Raw genomic sequence first — 21260 nt, 5'->3', positions numbered from 1 at the left:
AGTTTTCTAGAAATGTTACGCAAATGGAATCGATCATGGTGTCTGGCTGCTCTCACTCAGTCATCCATGACTGTAGCATGCCCATAGTTTGTTTCCTTTTTACTGTGGAATAGTGTTTAATTGATTGGACATATCATGTTTTGTTTATCCATTCTACAGTTGATAGACATTTGGATTGGTTTCAGTTCCATTTTTATGAATAATGCTACTATGAACATCCACATACTAAGCCTTTGTGTGGACATAGATTTTTATTTTCCTTGGGTAGGTACTTACAAGTGAAGTTTACAGATCATAGGACGAGTATTTGGTTCTTTAAGAAACTGCAAACCTGTTTTCCAGAGAGGCTGCTCCATTTTACTGCATTCCCACCAACAATGGGAGACTAATTTCCATTCTCACTGTTGATGTGGTCAGCTTTTTTGTTGTTCGCCATTCTGATAGATGTGTAGTCTCATCTTACTGTGGATTTAGCATTTCCTCATAACTAAGGATGTCGAGCATCTTTTCATGTGCTTATTAGCTATTGGCTTCATGTGCTTATTAGCTATTGGCTTATCTTCTTGGCAGTGTGTCTCTTCCGATCTTTTCTTATGTTTATTTTGGGTCCTTTTGTCTCCTTATTAATTAGCAAGGGTTCTGGACTCCTGCCATGTTTTCTGGAAGTTTGAAATCATGTCCAAATAAAAAGTTAAAAAAAGGCTAGCCCCCACACCCCATCAGGGTGGTGCACCCAGGAATCGTCTCACAGCGTGGACGTGCTTGCTAAAAGAATCAAAGGAAAGGGCAAGATCAGACTTTGATTTTTTTGCCAGAAAAAGTCGTCTGGTCACGACACAGTGGCTCTTTATTAAATGAAGGCATACTTTCTTGACCGCTTTTTCTGTTAATGGAAAATTGGTGATTAAAATGTGTCCAGATGTTGCATAAACAAAAGCTTGAAAGAGCTTATTAGTATCTCTCTTCCTTAAGTTAAGGCACAGGCTTCTCCAGCCCCTCAGCCTTCCACTCTGGGTACCGTCAGGCCGCCCCTGGCAGGCCGGTCACATGGCAGATCTAGAGGGTTGGGAGGGCTGGGAGGTCCCTTTTCTGGAACTGAGAGCACAGACTCACCTGTGTCCAGCAGGCCCCTGCTCTTGCCCTCTGACACTGACCTTGATTGTAGACTCGCCTCTGCTTCACGTCTCCTTTCTGTAACTTCTGACATTGTGAACATGAACCAAATCCATGCCTGTAGCTACATATACTGAATTCAAACAAGAATTAATGGTCTGATTTAGCCAACAGCAGAGGGAATCAGGATGATGAGAAGGAGAAGGAAGACCTTCTCACCTACTTGCCATCTCCTTGATGTTGGCCAGGTTGGCTTGTACTTACCAGCTCTCAATTTTCCAAATAGTGAGCATCAACTGTTCATTGTTTCATTCATTCACTAAGCCTTTATAACTCCTAATAGGCATCAAGCACTGTTTGAGTCTGGGGGTGGGGGAGCGGTTAGTAGTGAACAAAAGGGGCAAAGTGCTTTCCCCCAAGAAGTTGTCTGTTCTCTTAAAAGGAAGGAACAAATGCATAGACGTGGGAGAAACAGACAATAAATAATCGAACAAATAAATACACAGTAGATAGCAGGTTATAATAAGCATTACAAAATGAAATAAAACCCAGTAAGGAAGTAGAGACGCATTCATAAAGCTTCTGGAAGGATGTACTACAGAGCATTAACGAATAGAACGATAGTTTAAACAATTTATTTTAGTAATTTGTTTTGTAATTGCTCTATAACAAATTTGTATTGCTCTTTTTGGCAAAAAAAGTTATTCCAAACTTACCAAAAGCATTAGATTTGAATGTCCATATGATTCATTGTATCATAATTTTATAACCAAAAATACTGCAAAAACAACTGGAAAATAATACCTAGTCTTTATTATCCGTCATGTGGTTCTGCATGTTTTAGAAAGTTTGATGTTTGGAAATATATGATCAATAAATTATGGAAAACCAGACATGTTTATAAAATGCCTTTCTGATGGGTAACCTGGAATGATGAGTGATCTCTTCAAGTCTTGGTAAATTACACATTTTGCTAAGTTGGTCAGGATAGAAAATAGTAGCATTAAATGCAAGATGCAGAGACTGAACCATCTGAGCCCCAAATGCTGGTTCTAATATTGCTTTGTTTTCACTGGCAAAGGGAGCTGCAGATGTGTGTTTAGGAGCTCACACAACAGATCATACAGTGCAGATTTCAGTCATTGGGTTAGCTCGGCCCAAGAAGACTCCAGACTTGGGAAAGTTAGACAAAAATAAAACATTTCAGCCCTCAGCCAGACTCTTTGCCTGGGGCTCAGCTCCCTGGAACACGCAGACATGTTCGATGGGAGTGGGGTGGTGACCGTGCCGCCCTCTCTCCTTAGCTCCTTCTCTTTTCTTCCCCACTGCTTCCACACAACTGACATTGCCATTTCACTGATTGGTGCCACTTTCCAAAAACAGTGACACTTTATTTCCTAACGTCTTCACTGATTATTTCAGTTGTTCAAGAAACTCGTTAGGTCACACAACACTCCCACTCAAAACATTCCCCCAAAACCTTCCACCCCACACAGTCAAGTCATTCAATCCGTTTCTGGTCTAGCCTGACTTTAAAATCCACTTGGGAATAAATCAAATCCTGTCCAAATAGTAACTTCATTTGATGGCTTGCAGGCTTGGTCACTGGAAAAGGACATGGCAACTCACTCTCATTCTTGCATGGAGAGCCCCAGGGACAGAGGAGCCTGGCGGGGTCCATGAGGTTGCAAAGAGTCGAACACGACTGAGCCTACACGCACAAGCTTGTCCAGGTTTGAATTCTTAATTATCCGTGTAGCACCAATAAAGAAACTCATAATCTGTGCCCACATAGATTCTTAGATACAATATATTCATAATCTGTGCCCACATAGATTCTTAGATACAATATATTTTTAATACGTATTTTCTAGTCATGTTATGATTCTATGTTTACAATTTCAGTGTTTTGTTTTGGGAGTTTTTTTCCTTGGCCATCCCTTACGGCATGCAGGATCTTAGTTTCCTGACCAGGGATTGAACCCACGCCCTCTGCAGTGGAAGTGCAGAGTCCTAACCACAGGACCACCAGGGAAGTCCTCGTGTGGATACTTAATTGCTCTTCCTTTAAGTCTGAGCTCTGTGTCTCTCTTCAGAACCAGTGATTTCAGTGTTTCCAGGGATTCCCGTTGGTTCAGTGTGATTGATCCCAGTGGCTTTGAGGTTTCTTGTTTGTTTGTTTTTTACTTCCTTGTTGATTGGATTCTAAGGAGCCCCACCGTCACTCCTTCGTTTTACATTTCTAGATCCCTCATTATTGGAAAATTAAATAATGCTGCTTGAGAGAAGGCTTAAATGAGGCAAGAATTCTCACTGCAAAGAAAAAGTGCACTTTGAGTGAAAGTTAATATTACAAGTTTTCTACTATTCAACAAAAGTTAATGAAGGTATATAAAGGACTATTTGAGATTGACAAATATTGTATTGGCTTCTTATTTTCTTACACCAAGTACCAGCTTCACTAACGGAGAAGGCAATGGCAACCCACTCCAATACTCTTGCCTGGGTAATCCCATGGACGGAGGAGCCTGGTAGGCTACAGTCCATGGGGTCGTGAAAAGTTGGATACGACTGAGCGACTTCACTCACTTTTCACTTTCATGCTGGAGAAGGCAATGGCAACCCACTCTAGTATTCTTGCCTGGAGAATCCCAGGGACGGGAGCCTGGTGGGCCGCTGTCTATGGGGTCGCACAGAGTTGGACACGACTGACGTGACTTAGCAGTAGCAGCAGCTTCACTAAAAAGAACTCATTTGTTTTTATATCACCACATTATGTACTGTACTAGTTCAGTTTTGCTGTAACTAGTTTTATTAGGCTTTGTTTTGAAATTTGCCTTTTTTTTTTCTTCCTTGGACTTTTGAAAGCAGAAGTCACAGTGACATGCTCAGTGTGGCATTTGCTGATGCATAAGAGTGCGTGTGGTTTTAATTTATGGTTGTTTTTTCTCCCTCAACCTTTTCCTTTAGTTAATGTGAATCACATTGTATTTTCCACTCCTGGACACTGATTCATAGCCATCCACTTCCTCCTGAGTTCAGCACACCACCAGGTCCTCTGGGAAATGGATTAGTCACAGCCCAGCCAGGCACCTTGCGTCGGTATTAGCTCTAACAGCCATGCGTTTAGGAGGCAGATGAAAACTGCTGCACCGTCTTACTTTGGGGAAGGAATAAGGCCTCAGTTTGGGGGGGTGGTCTCTGTGGCCTGTCACACTCCTTGGATTCATCTCTACAATACAGCACACAGTCAGGTTAGAAAGACAGAGGTCTCATTTGGTTCAGAAGCTTTTCAGGCGCCCTTCTGCCCTGAGGAAACAGACATCAGATTTGATCAGGGCCCCATCCCTGGGGCACATTTATAGTGTTTGTGGATGGGCTGAATTTTAATATATGGATGCAATTTTGAAAAACTTGGAACAGATTTATTTATGTCCAACATGTTTTTTATCAAATTCACTTGAGTCTAATTTCAGAAAATTTCAAGGCCAAGGATTTTTCTTCCTAGGCCAGACTTATAAAAACATTCCCAAGGTCATGCCTTAATTATATCAGTAATTGTTGCTGGGTTTCAACTTACATTTAGCAACATTGATTGACAGTCTTGACTACCAGTCCCCACTTAATACAGCCTGACCTAAGGGTATCATGGCTGTGACCTCTACAATTGGGAGTACTCTTTAATTTTCCTGTTCTGAGTGAAGCCTCTTCAAGTTTAAGAGACTAGAGCAACTGAAGAGCAGGGACCCATGGTTAAGCAGTTTGATAAACTGAACAAGGTATCAGAAGATCATGTTCTGGTCTGAGTCCCAGGTGGCTTTGGGGAACTGTGTTTGCACCTGATTGTTTCTTTCATCCTGTTAGCATATGTGGCAATAGACAGAAAGACCAACCCCTAACAGTGCTCCCAGGAGAGGGCTGGGTGTGGTGGCCCTGTGGTCAGAACTGGGTCACACAAACAGAAAGCCTGAGCAAATATTAGATGAATGTACAGGAAGTACAAGTTCTTAACCTTCGCAGTGAGAAGGATCACCAGCTCTGTTTCCCTGGAATGACTGAGCTCTCATCCTGAGATTCCGCTTTTGTCTGTCCTGTTGATCATCTGGAGCCTGGGGAATCTAGAACATGGTAACCCTCCTGCCCAGTTAGAAATTAAGTGTTAGCGTGTGGGTGAGGCATTCAGGAGAGCCATGTGCTACCCTGGCTCTGATGCAGGTGGATAGGTAGCCGCCTCTGGGTCTCACCTTCTTCACTGGTGGAATCAGAGTAGGGCCGCTCTACCTGGTGGGCAGGATGCTGTGTGGAAGAGGGTGCTGGGGACGCCACTGGGAAATAGCACCACCGCTGGTATCAGTGTCTGCAGTGTCAGGGAGAGAGGAGGCGCCCAGTACCTGCCATCCACATGTTCAGCAAGCTCTCAGCTCCCCTTGGCCAGCAGCTCCCTCAGGTGTGACTTGTGACAAGTCTAGAAGCCCTACTTGTTATTAACATCATAAATCACTAGCTAGCCTGAGCCCTGGCCAGAAAGTGATTTAGCCATGACTCTTCAATCTTTCTCTGTCTGACTTACTTCCCTTAGTATGATAATCTTTAGGTCCATCCTTGTTGCTGCAATGGTGTTATTTCATTCTTTTTTATGGCTGAGTAATATTCCATTGTATGTATGTACCATGTCTTCTTTATCCACTGCTCTGTCAATGGACACTTAGATTCCTTCCATGTCTTGGCTGCTATGAACATAGAGGTACCAGTATCTTTTCAAGTTAGAGTTTTCTCCAGATATGTGCCCAGTAATGGAATTGCTGGATCATATGGTAGCTCTATTTTTCGTGTTTTAAGGAACCCCCATACTGTTCTCCATAGTGAACTTACAATTCCACTAACAGTGTAGGCATGAATGTTCAGCTGTGGTTATCACTCGTGCTTCGTACAGGAAAGAGCAGTTGGTGTCAATGTGATTTCCATAATGTTTGTTCTCTTTAGCCTTTTATTTCATATTTTAGCTGTTTTGCAGGACTTAATTTAGAGAACTAATTGGACCTGCTGTGAGCTGGTCCCAGAACGTGGCTGCAGATGCCTGAGAGGGACCCTCAGGCTTAACTTCAGAGTTCATCCTTGCCATCTGTTGGTCATCCTGCCTCTGCCAACGCTGTCTCTCCAGCCTTGACCATGCACCCAAGCTCCAGATTCACATCCGCCTCTCTTGGTCACCTCCACCCTTGGTGGTCACCTCCACTCCTCTCTTGGTCAGCCTCTTCAAATTTAGCTGTGCTAAAATTCATCTGTTTCCTTTTTCCCACTGTACCTGCTGTTTTTCTGGATGCTGTGTATTGGTGAGTTGTACCACCTTCTATCCAAGTTTCTTACACATTAACCCTGAAACGTACCTGGGACTCCCTTTGCTCCTCCCACCTCCCATAGGTATCAAGTCTTGACCCTTTAAATAGAATTTCTGCCGTACAGCACAAATGCCCCACCCTTTTGTATGCATGGATCAGTCTTCCACCTCCCACCCTGGGTGGCCCCCTGGGAATGTCACCTACTGCTTAGAGGTATTCAGTGGTGTCTCATCATCACCCAGATGGTCAAATCCTCATTAGCTGGCACGGCCTACAAGATGGTTTGTTCTGTGCAAAGCCAGTACCCCTTCCATAGAACCCTAGGTGCTCTAGCAATAGATTGAATTTTTAGGGACTTCCCTGGTGGTCCAGTGGTTAAAACTCTGCATTCCCTGGAGGGGGCCTGGGTTCAATCCCCAGTTAGAGAACTAAGATCCCACATGCTGCATAGCATGGCCAAAAAAGAAAAAGAAGAATCTAAAGATGGTATATATGTATGTGTTTAACGGTTCACTTTGCTGTACGGCAGAAATTAACACAACATTGTAAAGCAACTATATTCCAATTTTTTTAAAAATTGGTTTTATGGTCTCCCCAAAGCACTTGCTCACCCCTCACTTCTGAAGGGTGTTTCTCATGCTCTTCTCTCTGACAGGAACCCCTTCCACTGTCTACTCATCCTTCTGGGCTCAACTCTGAGGTTGCCATCTTTGTAGAGCCATCCTGGTCTTTCTCAGAAGACTTCATACCTTTTACTTCTGTCACCATTGTGCTGGTCACAGATCTCAATTTTAACAGTAATCATGTGAATGTCTGGGGGCAGAAAGTAGCTTTTTTTTTTGGCCACCCTATGGGGCCAATTTTCAGAATTGCAGGATCTTAGTTCCCTGACCAGAGATTGAACCCCAGTCAATGGCAGTGAAAATGCTGAGTCCTAAAGACTGGACTGCCAGGAATTCCCTGCATTAGTAATTTTGTATTCTTTCCCATAGCAGAGGCTTCCCAAATAGAATAGCCTCAGGCTCCCTAAAACCTGGATCTGTCGCTGATGGACTTGGTAACAATTACAGGAGCCTCTTAGGAGCTCAGGAAAAGAGATTTTTGCAAGTTCTGGCTGTCAGGGACACGGTAGGAGCCAAGAAGAAGAAAAAATGGCCTTTTATGGTTTTTAAAAAATGAACTCAGACATCAGTTACAAAAACCCAGGTCCCATCAATCATTTCCAGGTGCAAACAACCATGTAGTGACCATCCTCCTAAACCACCAAGGTCTCCCCACAGGCTGGGGTGGGCCTCGGGTTCTGATGGCCTCTCAGTGGCCCCTTTCTCCGGAGACCTGTTCTCGGAGACACTTAGGAGACCCTGCAGGAAAGGCCAGTCATCGACTGGCAGATGTGGGTACAGAAGACAGGTCCTGCCTCCAGGGGGATAAATATGGTTCCATTCATGTTATAGAGCTTCCTGTGGGGTCAGGCCAAGGTCAGACTTAACTGCGGGCACAGGCTTGCTGGGCTCTTTTTCCTTCCCCCTCTGCCTTCCTCGCCCCCAAGACACTCCCAGCAAGCCGTGTGCACCGGAATCCCCATCCCAGGCTCTACTTCTGGGGAATCTCGTTAAGGACTAAGCCGTTTTCATCTCCAAATGTTTGAGCAGCCTGTGCTTGACCTTCTAGCAGTTGGCTCTGGGTCTTCCAGGACAGCTCAGATCATCGGATGGTCTTTCCTAGGCTGAGCCCAGTAGATTGAACCTATTTGTAAGATGGCCCACCTGCCCCATCCTTCCCCGCCTCCCAGTCTTTCCTGGGAAACCCTTCTCAGGCAGTCAGCTGATCGTTGTGTGGCCAGGCTTCTATTCTCTCACCTCCTGGTTTCTCTCCTCACCTCGTCTGATGTGGCAGAATCCCCGCATAGGTGCCCACTGAACTGAGCCCCATGTTCTCTGTGAGAGCCAGGGACTCATGGAATACGACTTGCTGCAACAAAGAAATGGCTTCTGTGTGTGTACGTGCTAAGTCACATCTGACTCTTTGCGACCCCGTGGACTGTAACCCACCAGACTCTTCTGTCCGTGGGATTCTCCAGGCAAGAATACTACAATGGGTTGCCATGCCTTCCTCCAAAGGGTCTTCCCAACCTAGGGTTCAAACCCATATCTCTTAGGTCTCCTGCACTGGCAGGCATGTTCTTTACCAGCAGCACCACCTGGAAAGCCCTAGAAATGGCTGACATGAGCCTATGTGCACTGGGGACTCAGGCACTTGCGTCATCTTGCAGAAAGAGTCAGTTCAACCCGGAGTCCCTTTCACGTGTGCCCTCCGTTGTCTTCTCTAGCATGCTCTCTGGTAATGCATTTTTCCCCCTGCTCGCAGAAGTTCACATTGATTTTTCCCAAATACCATTTTGTGAGCCTGTGGTCTCAGCCAGTTGAATTGTATTTTGTATCTCAGTGATGTCATCTGGTTCCATTTTTTCCAAAGCATATTACAGACACCGCTAGAGACCGCCCAGAAGATTTTTCAGTGGTTCTCAGATGAGCATTTTTATACTTACTTCATTGTTTAATTCTTATGAACTTAATTTATAGTATAAAATATAATTAACACATCAAATACATAGCTTTTTTAAAAAAAATAAATTTAAGTTGAAAATGAATCAAAGAAAATCCGTGTATACAGTGATAAGAATTATGAAGGCATTTCTCTCAAGACAGATTTAGAAAACACTGGCTTAGAAGATTTACCACTTCTCTCTACTTTAAACTTAACCTTGATGCAGTCCTTTTTCCAGTTTAACTTTTTAGTAAATATCCTAAACAGAATGGTCATGGAAAGAAGTGTGGTGCCTGCTCCTGTGTGATAGTGATTTGTCAACCGGGGTTCTGGGCGTGTGGACATGTTAACTATTGTTTTGTCATCCTCTTATGCACAATGTTCCATCTTGCTAAAAAGGTGTCATTATTTGTCAGCTCCTTTTTTGAAATTCAGATCCATGGCTAATAGGTTCATTTTTTATTTTATTTATTTATTTTACTAATTTCCTAGTCTAATAGCCCTACCAAAAACATAGTGAGTGTAGCTGAGTGACAGACCTTGTCTTTGGAAATCAAAGACCCTGGGGATGAGCACTTCGGCCCAAAGATAGACCATTTTGCCAGTAATCCCAGTTAGAGTCATGCACAAGATGGCCCCCAAGCTCACATCTTAGAGGAAAGAGTCAGCTTCCTTCTCTGGTCTTGAAACCAAGGCCCGCATTATCTACCAGCCTTGCCCCAGCACCTCTTCAGTTCTCTGTGAATGCTGGACGATGATCACAAATAATCTCATGTGCATTTTAGTTTTAATCACAGCCTGGCACCTGCTCCCTCCAGGCTGGGAAATGGAAGTGCCAGTGGAACACCCAGATACCCTCTTACAGCTGCGCTGTGACCTTGAGGATCCCTTGTGCTCCTTGTTAATGCTGGTCTCCTCCTCTGAGTCCCAAAGTCTTATTTCTTTATTTGTTCGTATCATGGGTATTAGGGTTTCTCTGGCAGCTCAGCTGCTAAAGAATCCTCTTGCGTGCAGAAGACCTGGGTTCAGACCCTGGGTTTGGAAGATCCCCTGGAGGAGGGTGTGGCAACCCACCCCAGTATTCTTGCCTGGAGAATCCCCATGGACAGAGGTGCCTGGAGGGCTACAGTCTATGGGGTCACAAAGAGTCAGACACGACTGAGCAGCTAAATGCACATCATGGGCATTAAACACTCCATTGGACAGGAGGGAGTAGGTGTGTTTTTCTCTTGTTCTGCTGCTGGTCAGCCTTCTCTAGTTTTGAAAAAGAACCTTTAAAAAATTATTTGATGATTTTCTTTAGCTATATTTGCAAGACACCCTTTCTTGGGGTTTAGGTTTATAGACGTTATTCACTTACATCTGTCTCTGCCTCACTTAGAACCTTTCCTCGTAGCTTGTCCCTTCTAGCTCTGAGTTCACTTCAGAGTTGTCTGTGGGGTCACATCAGCTTGCTGTGATTCTTCTACATCTCTGCTAATTATTTAGTTGTGTTTGTGGTGTCAGACCTCGTTTTCAAGAATGGCTTACCTTAATTGAGAAGGAGGACAAATATATATTTGTTTAGATGTCAACTCACCTTTCAGCATTTTGAGATCTCTGCTCATGAACTACAGATTCTCAGCTGGACTAGGTTTCTCATTCCCGGCTGCTGTGAGCATATAGATGACGTGGGCATCTTCTCTCAATACCCATCACTTCCACTTCTCGCAGCACTTCCTCCTCGTTGATTGGAAATAAGTCAAGACTAGCAGCCCCTCCCACTGCTTTCTCAACCTTCTGAGGCCTGGATCTGTCAAGGGTGTGTCATGCGCAGTTTTGATCATAGTGACACTGTGGTGGGCACAGTTGACTCCCCACCAGTTGTGTCTTCGATGTTTCTTCCTGATTTCTGTAGCAGCATTACTGACTCATTTCCGGTGTTTGGCAGTGGCTGTGATGTCCTGCTATTACTGTATCACTTTCCTCTGTTCATCCCCATTTTTTTCCCCATGTGAGAACTGGGGTAGACATGCATATAGAGTTATTTGTTATTGACTTACGGTGACAGCTTACTGACTCTCCAAACCAACCAAACAAAAACCTACTCCTTATGAACAGACCATGGTGCACGGCATCTCCCTTTGTCGAAATCTAACCAGAGCCTCATTCCTATGGTCCCCCTGCCTTCCATGAGCTTTTGCTGAGTTGTCATATCCTCCATGGCCCCAGATCCGGTTTTGCTTTTCCCTAATTCTACTGGGTTGGCAACTAGCTTGGCCCAACCAGCTGCATTGCCTCAGGCTCCCTTTGCTAACTGTGTCTGTGCTGGGTTTAGCCATTGTGAGCCCTGATGGGTATTAGAATGGAAGGAAGAGAAAAACCAAGGCAATTGACCAACCTTGGTGCATTGGTGATTTAGATTTGTGCCTCCGCAAAGTTTCAGATTATCTGGGTTTGTTGTTCAGTCCCTTAGTCATGTCAGCCTCTTTGTGACCCCATGGACTGCAGCAGACCAGGCTTCCCTGTCTTTCATTATCTCCTGGAGTTTGCTCAAACTTATGTCTGTTCAGTCAGTGATGCCATCCAACCATCTCATTCTCTGCCGTCCCTTCTCCTGCTGCCTTCAGTCTTTCCCAGCATCAGGATCTTTTCCAATGAGTCAGCTCTTCGCATCAGATGGCCAAAGTACTGGAGCTTCAGCTTCAGCGTTAGTCCTTCCAATGCAGAATAGTTACGTCTGCAAATGGGAGGTCCATGAACGCTAAGGGTTGTTGAAATTACCCATCAGAGGTTGAGAAGCAGCGCTGGAGAGAGGGTTGGGAAGAGCACGTAGGCAGACAGCATCATGCCTGACACACTAGGAAGAAGGAAGAGCTGGTAAACAGGTCTGGAGACCCGGAGTTGTAGGGCATGAGATGGGGATTGGTTGGGGAGGACTGCAGAACAAAAGGCATGCTAGACAAGGTGGAACGAAATAGATTGGGTCCAAAAGAGGTCACAGTTCCCTCTCCACTGTTGTGGGCATCAGGAAATGTAGCGGTCAGGTTTTTAGATGCTGCATGCACTGCATCACCCCTAGCTGGTTGATGCAGGAGGCCATGTTGAGGAGCAGAGTTCTCGGAAACCTAGGATGGATTCAGAAGTGGGTTGGGCTTCCCAGGTGACTCCCTGAAGGACACATCAGAATCAGCCCGCCAAGGGTCAGGAAGCTGGTGAGTCAGGGGATCCTTCTCCCCTGACACTCAGGCGACACCTGCTTTGCCCTGTTCTGGATCCTGCCTCTTTCCCCGCATCCCTCTGTTCCCAGCAAAGCCTCGCTGGAGCCCGTCTGCTTGTCAGAGCCCAAGTCACACGACTGTAGCCCAGCAGCACAGAAGCCAGGAAATGAGAGTTTGGATGTTTTATTTTTTTCATTCTCTATTGGAAAAACTGCCTTTATTCTGTAAGTTGTTATTGATGTGAGGAGAATGGTTAGAGTTCTGGGGCATCCATGGAGGACAGGTGTTCACTTCAGGAGGGGACTTATTTTTTAAAGGATGGAGTGTAGTGAGATGTCAATACCTTTAAGCTGCCACATCTAAACGCCAGGGACTGGGTGGGTGACAAACAACAGGAATTTACTGTTCACAACTGTAGAAGCTGGCAGTCTCGGATCAGGGCTGCGTGGATGGGTGAGGGTCTTCCTGGTTACAGATTTCTGTCCTGTCCTCATGTGGTGGGACTAGAGGGCTCTCTGAGGCCTCTTTGCAAAGAGCACTAATTCCATTCATGGGGTCTCTGCTTTTATGACCTGATCACCTTCCAAGGGCTCCACCTCCTAACTCTACCACCTTGGGCATTAACTTTTCAGCATGAGTCTTGAGGCAGACATTCAGATATTGGAACCTCTGGAACAGGTCCAGGCATATGGGGAGCTTTGTGTTAAGTGACTGCTACTATTATTAATTATCAACTGTCAGACATGGTGTTTGTACAGTAGAACGAATAAACACGTTTAAAAATGTATGCCCTGGATAATATGACATAAAATGTTGTCATTTAACTTTCTTTATGTATTTGTTTTATCTACTGTAACATCTGCAGGATAAAGCTCTTATATTTCTTTATCCTCCCTGGAACATCTTCTGTATATACAAACTCACAGTACATGTTCAATAAATGTTTGCTGAATAAATAGCGAATTCAAAGCATCAGAGAAATTATACTGATATGATCTTCAGTACCAGCTGGGCTTGACCTTATCTTTGAAATAAATTCATAAAAGGTTCCCAGTCTGCCCTTCCTAGGAAAGTTATGCATACTTATTTTTCCACCATTTCATAATAAAAAATAAAACAATATTGAAAGAATTTTTCAGTGAACCCCCATATACACGCTGCCTAGATTCTGTTATTGTTCATGTGCTTAGTTGCTCAGTTATAGCCCACCAGGATCCTCTGTCCGTGGGATTTTCCAGCCCACAAGAATACTAGAGCAGTTTGCTATTTCCTCCTCCAGGGGATCTTCCCAACCCAGGGATTGAACCTATGTCTATGGCGTCTCCTTCGTTGGCAGAAGGTTCTTTAGCACTGCACCATCTGGGAAGCCCAGATTCTATCATGAACGTTCTACAATAGTTATTTTATCACATATTTATCCTTCTCTCCATCTTGTTTTGATCCATTTCATCCTTACACTTGTGCAGCCACAAGAAGGTGGCTTGCAGATTTCCAGCTAAAGGGGACATGATTGACTGCAGAGCCAACCACTGTGTGCTCTGTAATCTGTCACCAAGTGTCCCAGCCAGTGACTGACCCAGCAGGGATACTGAGTCAGGCCCATTGCTGAAAGACAAGGAACCCCTGGTGATGGTCATCACTGCTTCCATCAGCCCTTGGGGCCTCTCCAGCCTTCCTTGGGCTTCACAGCATCCTAGGGTGTACCTCTCTCCTCCCTTCCATCCCTCTCTGCTTCACCAGAGAAAACCTGCATCCCGGCTGGATGACCCTCCCCACCTCATGCTTCCTCCTCCTCTCCCCCACAGCAGGAAGCTCCCTCTAAGACATTCCCTCCCCCTCTAAGACAGTCTTTGCACAGTGGATCCTATGTGCATATCATCTCAGAGGACCTGGACTAACACCTCTGTCCTGTGAGCAGAACTGTTTTTATCTTCGTTTTACAGATGAGGAAACCAAGGGTTGTAACTTGGAAAGGTCACAGAGCTGAACTGGAATTCTGACCAGTGTCTCTGGCAACAGCTAATATCTAAGAAGATGATGCTCCTGGTTGGGTCTTGAATGTTATAAGTTGGAAAGGCAGCATCTAGGGCTTATAACTGATGATGACAACTCAATGGTGCAGGAGCTCTTCATCCAGTTTAATTCACACAACCACCTTGTAGGTCGGTATTATTACTTCCACCCACAGCGCACACCTGCTAAAAGGCAGAGCTGGCTCCTCTCCTGTGGCTCTCCTTTGAGGTCTTATACTTGACCTGCTGTGCTGCCCCACTTCTATAGAGAGCTCTGGTGTTTAGGACCTGCCCCTTGAAGACAGAAGGCATGGAGAAGAGCGGTGCTGGAGGGGATGTGTGGTTGGTTTGGGTGGGGCCAGATCTTAGGAAAGATCCCGGTGTAGTGAATCGTGTTTGAGGGCACGGCTGGGCTTTCCTGGGAGTCCTGCTTAACGGAGGTAAGAAACCTGGTGCCTAGGGCCCCGGGGATGTGGGGAAAGGCAGGTGGGCAGCAGAGGCATGACTGGGGATTGATCAGGACCCTCCTGATATTAAGCTGCCTGGGCTGCTCAGAGTGCTGTGGATGGTCAAGCTTGGTTGTACATCAGCCGTGTCCTATTATTTTCTGCATTCTGATGTGTTAACATCTGGAGTCCTGCTGACTCTGAATTGAGTAACATCCTAGAAACAGTAAGCCACTCACCCAGTGAGAGCATCTTTGAAATGCAGACTGACCCATCCAGAGCCCACAACCCCACCACCTCCTCTATGGGCCTCTCCCACTCTGGACCACTGTTCTCCCAGCCCTGACCACCCAAGGGCCAGGAAGTAGATGGACCACCAGGGACAGCCACTATTCCCAGAGCCCACTGAAATTACTCAAAGTAGCCAATTCTCAGCCCACCTACCCTCCTCACCCGTATCTCCCCATGGAAACCACAGGAAAGACTCTAGAAATGGTGGTTTCTCATATCCCCCTGCCTCCTGACTGGCCTGGTGCCTGGACCACCATGTGGTCCTCACCTTGCCAATCACTGGTCACTGCTTGAGCACTGTGCTGGGAACCAGCAGGCCTGGGTTGTGTTGGATGGCTGACAGACATGCCCCCTCACCCTGCACACCCAGAGGGAGATCTGAGCTCTGCACCAAGCATGTTCAGGACAGACCATGGGTTGAAACTTGGCCACTCCCTGTTCCTGTGATGTCATTCCATGATGCTATTGTTCTGCAAACTCCCACTCCGTCCTGTGCTCTACTGGGCAAAGTGGATTAAAGAGTGACTGCGAATGCCTTCCCAACCACATGGATGGAACTTGAGGATATTGTGCTGAGTGAAATAAGTCAGAGAGAAAGACAAGTGCTACACTGTCTCACATAGAGAAATTAAAACAAAAACCGAACTCAGAAGCCACCTTTGGGTGGTTCCCAGAGGCTGGAGGTGGGGTCTGGGGTGTGGGAAGTGGGTGAAGACAGTCAAAAGGTGTGAACATCCAGTTATGAAATAAGTTATGGGATGTTGTATTGCACAGTGACTGTAGTTAATAATACTGTACTGCAGGTTTGAAAGATGCTAAGAGAGTAGGTCTTAAAAGGTCTCATTACAAGGAAATAATTCTGTGACTATATATGGTGGTGGATGTTGACTTATTGTGATCATTTTGCAATATAAAGTGAATAGTGAATCCTTGAGTGTTAGTTGCTCAGTCGTGTCCGACTCTTTGTGACCCCAGGGACTATAGCCCACCAGGCTCCTCTGTCCATGGAATTCTCCAGGCCAGAATACTGGAGTGGGTTACCATGCCTTCCTCCAGGGGATCTTCCCAATCCAGGGATCGAACCCAGGTCTCCTACATTGCAGGCAGGTTCTTTACTGTCTGAGCCACTAAAACTATCATCCTATGTCAATTAGACCTAATTTAAAAATCACAATAAAGTCGACCATAGGTATTTAAAAAAAAAGAATAAACGTATTTAATACCTTACCATGATACTGCCGAGCATAATAGATTTCCTCCCCTCCTTCCCCGTTTCTTCCAGGTAAATTCTAGTTTCAGTTAAAGAAAATCAGAGTGAATTTGTGACTGACAGTTTCCTTATAGTATCACACCAAAGCTAACAGGATTTATCCTCAACACTCAAATTAGCAAGTTAAAAATTGCACTATGAAGAGATTTGTAATTCTCATTGTGTGTCACCGGCTTGTTCTTCAGAAAAACAGCTGATTTAGTTAAGCCTCATTCCTCAGGGTTATGTTGGTATTTTAATTGAAATTACATTAAATCTCTATTAAATTAAGGAATGTTGTCATCTGGGGTATTTCTAGACTGCCAGCGAGGAGACTGTGATATCTCTCCCCATTATTTAGATCTTCATTTTTTCCATTAAGGTTGCTGCTGCTGCTAAGTCACTTCAGTCGTGTCCGACTCTGTGTGACCCCATAGACGGAAGCCCACCAGGCTCCCCCGTCCCTGGGATTCTCCAGGCAAGAACACTGGAGTGGGTTGCCATTTCCTTCTCCAATGTGTGGAAGTGGAAAGTGAAAAGTGAAAGTGAAGTCGCTCAGTCGTGTCCGACCCTTAGCGACCCCACGGACTGCAGCCTACCAGGCTCCTCCATCCATGGGATTTTCTAGGCAATAGTACTGGAGTGGCTTGCCATTGCCTTCTCCATTAAGGTTACCTAATTTTAAATGGCTCTTATATTTACTGAATTACATGATTCTTTTCTATTTAATTTTTATAGCTATTATGATCGGAGAAGATAGTGAGTTTCTCTTCTGTTACTAAAATTGAGCACTGCCATTGATTTTTCATTTATAGGTAAGATCCTGTAGTTTTCCTGAACCCCTTTCCTCAAAAAAATTTTTTGTTGATTTTTGTGCAACTTTAAGGTATATAAATCATATCAGTATAAAAACAAAAGCAACAGTATAGAAACAGACTCATAATTGTGGAAGCAACAGATGCTCATTTTAGAGGAACTAGAGGGTTTCAAGACAGGGTCGCGTGGCTGTCTCACCATTGTTATTACTGTCACTTATCACCTGTCATGTACAGGTACTTCCCTTAAAGCCTTATTTGTCCCCATTTTATGGATGTGGAAACTGAGTCTGAGAGGTGAAGTAACACAGAACAGAGAACACACACACATGTTCACACCACAAGTTACAGTGCTGGCTTTTAATCTAGCTCTGGCTGAGTCGAAAGCCTTTACATTTAATAGCAGAAAAGAAGATAATTGGGATTGAATTTAACTCAATAAGCATGGGGAATTGTTCAAAGGAAATGAAAACACCTCAAGGGAAAATAAAGGCTTTGAGGAAGCAACACTGTTGAGCTTTGTCTCCTTCATAATTTGGGTTGTTTCCTCAAGTGAGAAATGGCCTTTCATTGTCAGTTTTATTCGCATTTTTATTCCTAAGAAGTTTCAACATATTCAGATTAAACACATATCTTTTCTATCCTGTATTGTCATGGGTTTTTATTTTTTATATTCATAACTTCTGCTAATTTCACCATTGGGAAGTTTAAGTAGTTTTTTTTTAATTGACTTATTTGAATTAATTATATAAGTATTTATATTATTTCTTGTCAAATTCCTAGCAAATATTAAACCACCCTTTTACTTTGCCTTTTAATTGTGTTTATGATGTGGTTAATGTACAAATACTTCGATTACTTTTAAATATAATTAAGTTTATCAGTCTTTTCCTTTTTTATTATTTTTTATTTTTTTTTTTGGATTGGGGTATATGCTGATAACCTTTCCCGTCCAGAGATGAAATGGATGAATGCCTATTCTTTCATCTAGTCTTATTACTCATTTTTTTTCAATTCTGTAATGCTCCTGAAATGCATTTTGAGTTGAGGGACAAGAAAAAGAAAGTACTTTACTTAGCTGGGTAACACAGTCACTTCATAATGTGTGTGTGTTAGTCGCTCAGTCATGTCCGACTCTTTGCAACCCCATGGACTGTAGCCCACCAGGCTTCTTTGTCCATGGGATTCTCCAGGCAAGAATTCTGGAGTGGGTTGCCATTTCCTTCTCATAATCAGCTCTTTTTTTTCTTTTTTATTCAAAAGGTCTTCAGAGATTTTTAGCTTGAAAATAAAAGCACATCTTTTCTCATTTGAGAGGCTATTTTGTTCTTTCAACATCAAGTTACTTTAGTTGTTACCGCTAACTTATTTTTAAACAGATTCTGCACCGTTAGTCTAAGACAGGTCTTCTCATATGACACAGGGTTAGTCATTGTGAGATGAGCTGGCATTTGCTCTGTGTCTTGAGGAGCGAGGGTCTGCTCTGAACAAACAGACTAGATGTTGTGGTTAACTAACTCCTTTAATCAACTAAATTTAATAGTGTACCTAACTTTAATAAGACCATTACATTTTTTTTTAACTTTTTAAAAGTTGAGATATGATTCATATGCCTGAAAATTCACCCTTTCAAAGCATATGTGGTCTTCAGTATATACAGTGTTGCAACCATGACCCACCATCTAATTTCAGAACATTTCTGTCACCCCAGGAAGAAAACATTAGCAGTCACCCCAACTCCTCCTTCCTCCCAGCCACTAGCAATCTCTCCTATGTTTTGGAAGAGTTTGTGAAGTATTGGTTAATTTTTTAACAATGGGGGAGATTCACGAGTGAAGTCATTCTAGTTGTGGACTCCTTATGTTAGGAATTTTAGGGTGGTGTTTTAAAACTAATTCTGCCTTTTCATTATAGATCTAGTCAGATTTCCTATTTCTTTTTGAGTCAGTTTCAGTAGTTTGTGTCTTTCTAGGAATTTGTCCTTTCATCTAAGTTATTTAATTTGTTGATATATAGTTGTTCGTAGTATTCTTTATATATCAACAGTAAGTTTGTTGATATAAATTCTCATAGTTCTTTTTATTCTTTAAATTATGTAAAGTGGGTAGTCATGTCTTCTCTTTCATTCCTGATGTTAGTAATTTGAGTCTTCCTTTCTTTTTATAATTCAGTCTAACTAAAGGTTTATCAGTGTTTTCAAAGAAACAACTTCCTCAATTTTCTCTTCTTTAATGTATTTATTTCCCCTCTGATCTTTATTATTTCCTTTCTTCTGCTTGATTTAGGTTTAGTTTGCTTTCTTACGGTGAAAGGTTAGGCTTTTGATTTGAAACCTCATGTATTTTAAATATAACCATTTTATAAATACAAATTTCCCTCTAAGCACTGCCTTAGCTGCATCCCATAAATTTTGGCATGTTGTGTTTTTGTTTTCATTCATCTCGAACTATTTTCTCATTTCCTTTATAATATCTTCTTTGATTAATTGGTTACTTGAGTATATTGTTTAATTTCCACATATATAGAATTTCCTAATTCTCTTACAGCTGACTTCTAATTTCATCTGCTGTTGTGATTTTAATCCTTTTGAATGTGTTGAGACTTGTTTTATGGCCGAAGATACGATCTTTCTCAGAAGATATTCACGTGCATTTAAGAAGAATGTCTTCTGCGACTGTTGGGTGGGGTGTTCTGTGGTATCTGTCAGGTCTTATTGGTTCCGAGTGTCAGTCAGTCTTCTATTTCCTTGTCCATCTTCTAATTCTTCTGTTCATTACTGAAAGTGAGCATTGAAATCTGCAACTGTTTTTGTTGAATTTCTATTTCTCCCTTTAATTCTGTCGGTTTTTGCGACATGTATTTGGAGGCTCTGTTGTTAGATGGATTGGTCCTGTGATCATGATAAATGTTCTTTGTCTAGTAACTTGTCTTAAAGTCCACTTTGTCTGACATTAGGGTAGCCCTATCAGCTCTCTTTTGGTTACTATTTGCATAACCTTTTCCATTCTTTTATTTTCAATCTGTGTGTCCTTGAAGAAAAAATGAATCTCTTGTAGATAGCATATCTCCAGAAAAACAGAACCAGTAAGACATAGATATAAATATAGAGCTAGACATATGAAGAGATTTATTGCAAGAACTGGCTTACATGATTTTGGAAACCAAGAAGTCTCACAATCTGCAGTTTAAGCTGGGGAACCAGGAAAGCAAGGGGTTCAGTTCAGTCCAGATCCAAAACTCGGAGAATCTGGGGAGTTGGTGACGTTAAGTCCAAATCCAAAGACCCTGTATCAGGAGGTTGTGGGGACTGGGGGTGGAAGTACTAGTGTGAGTCTGAAGTCCCAGGAACCAGGAGCAGCAGTGTCTGAGAGCAGAAGATGAGTGTCTCAACTCAAACAGAGAGACCAAAGTTGCCCTTCCTCTACCTTTTTATTCTGTTCAAGACGTTAGCAGATTGGATGGTGTTTACTCACACATGTGAAGCTGTTTATTCAGTCTACACTGCTGTTGTTGTTCAATCGCTAAGTCATGTCCAACTCTTTGCAACCCCATGAACCGGTGCAGCACGCCAGGCTTCCCAGTCCTCCCCTATCTCCCGGAATTTGCTCAGATTCATGTCGATTGAGTCAGTGATGCCATCCAACCATCTCATCCTCTTTCGTCCCCTTCTCCTCCTGCCCTCAATCTCTCCCAGCATCAGGGTCTTTTCCAGTGAGTCTGCTCTTCACATCAAGTGACCAAAGTATTAGAGCATCAGCTTCAGCGTCAGTCCTTCCAATGAATAGTCAGGATTGATTTCCTTTAGGATTGACTGGTTTGATCTCCTTGCTGTCCGAGGGACTCTCAAGAGTCTTTTCTAGGCCCACAGTTGGAAAATATCAGTTCTTTAGCGCTCAGCCTTTTCTCAGTCTACAGATCCTAATGCTGATCTCTTCTGCAGACCTCTGTACAGACAGACCCAGAAATGATATTTTACCAGGTTTCAGGGCATGCCTTAGTCCAGTCAAGTTACATACAAAATTACAAAATTAACCATCACAGACAGCATATGGTTAGATCATCAGAAATTCTTTTCTTCTGCCCAAGTCTGTTTTACTGGAGTGTTTAATCCATTGACATTTAATTTAATTACTGGTAATATATGCTTTATATCTGCCACTTTGATGTGTATTTTCTGTATGTCTTATGCCTTTTTGCATCTTTGTTCCTCCAGTGTTGACTTCTTTTATATTAAATAGATACTTTTTG

At 43.4% G+C, this 21260-nt stretch overlaps 1 protein-coding gene across 4 annotated transcripts in view; it reads left to right on the top strand.

Moving 5' to 3' along the window:
* Positions 1 to 21260, top strand: part of RIN2 (Ras and Rab interactor 2) — a 208786-nt gene that overhangs the window by 41918 nt on the left and 145608 nt on the right. The window contains exon 3 of one of the 4 annotated variants that reach the window (XM_055430541.2): positions 2710 to 2846. The exons of the other annotated variants lie outside the window; for them this stretch is intronic. The gene's annotated coding sequence lies outside the window, so the exon portion shown is untranslated. The remainder of the gene's footprint in view (positions 1 to 2709; positions 2847 to 21260) is intronic. 4 annotated transcript variants of the gene reach the window in all.

Source organism: Moschus berezovskii, chromosome 15, assembly GCF_049115385.1.
Source record: "Moschus berezovskii isolate FMDL1 chromosome 15, NW_MosBer_1.0, whole genome shotgun sequence".
NCBI classification, from domain to species: domain Eukaryota; kingdom Metazoa; phylum Chordata; class Mammalia; order Artiodactyla; family Moschidae; genus Moschus; species Moschus berezovskii.
Note: the sequence above shows the minus strand (reverse complement) of the source record. Positions and strands in the feature narration are given on the sequence as shown.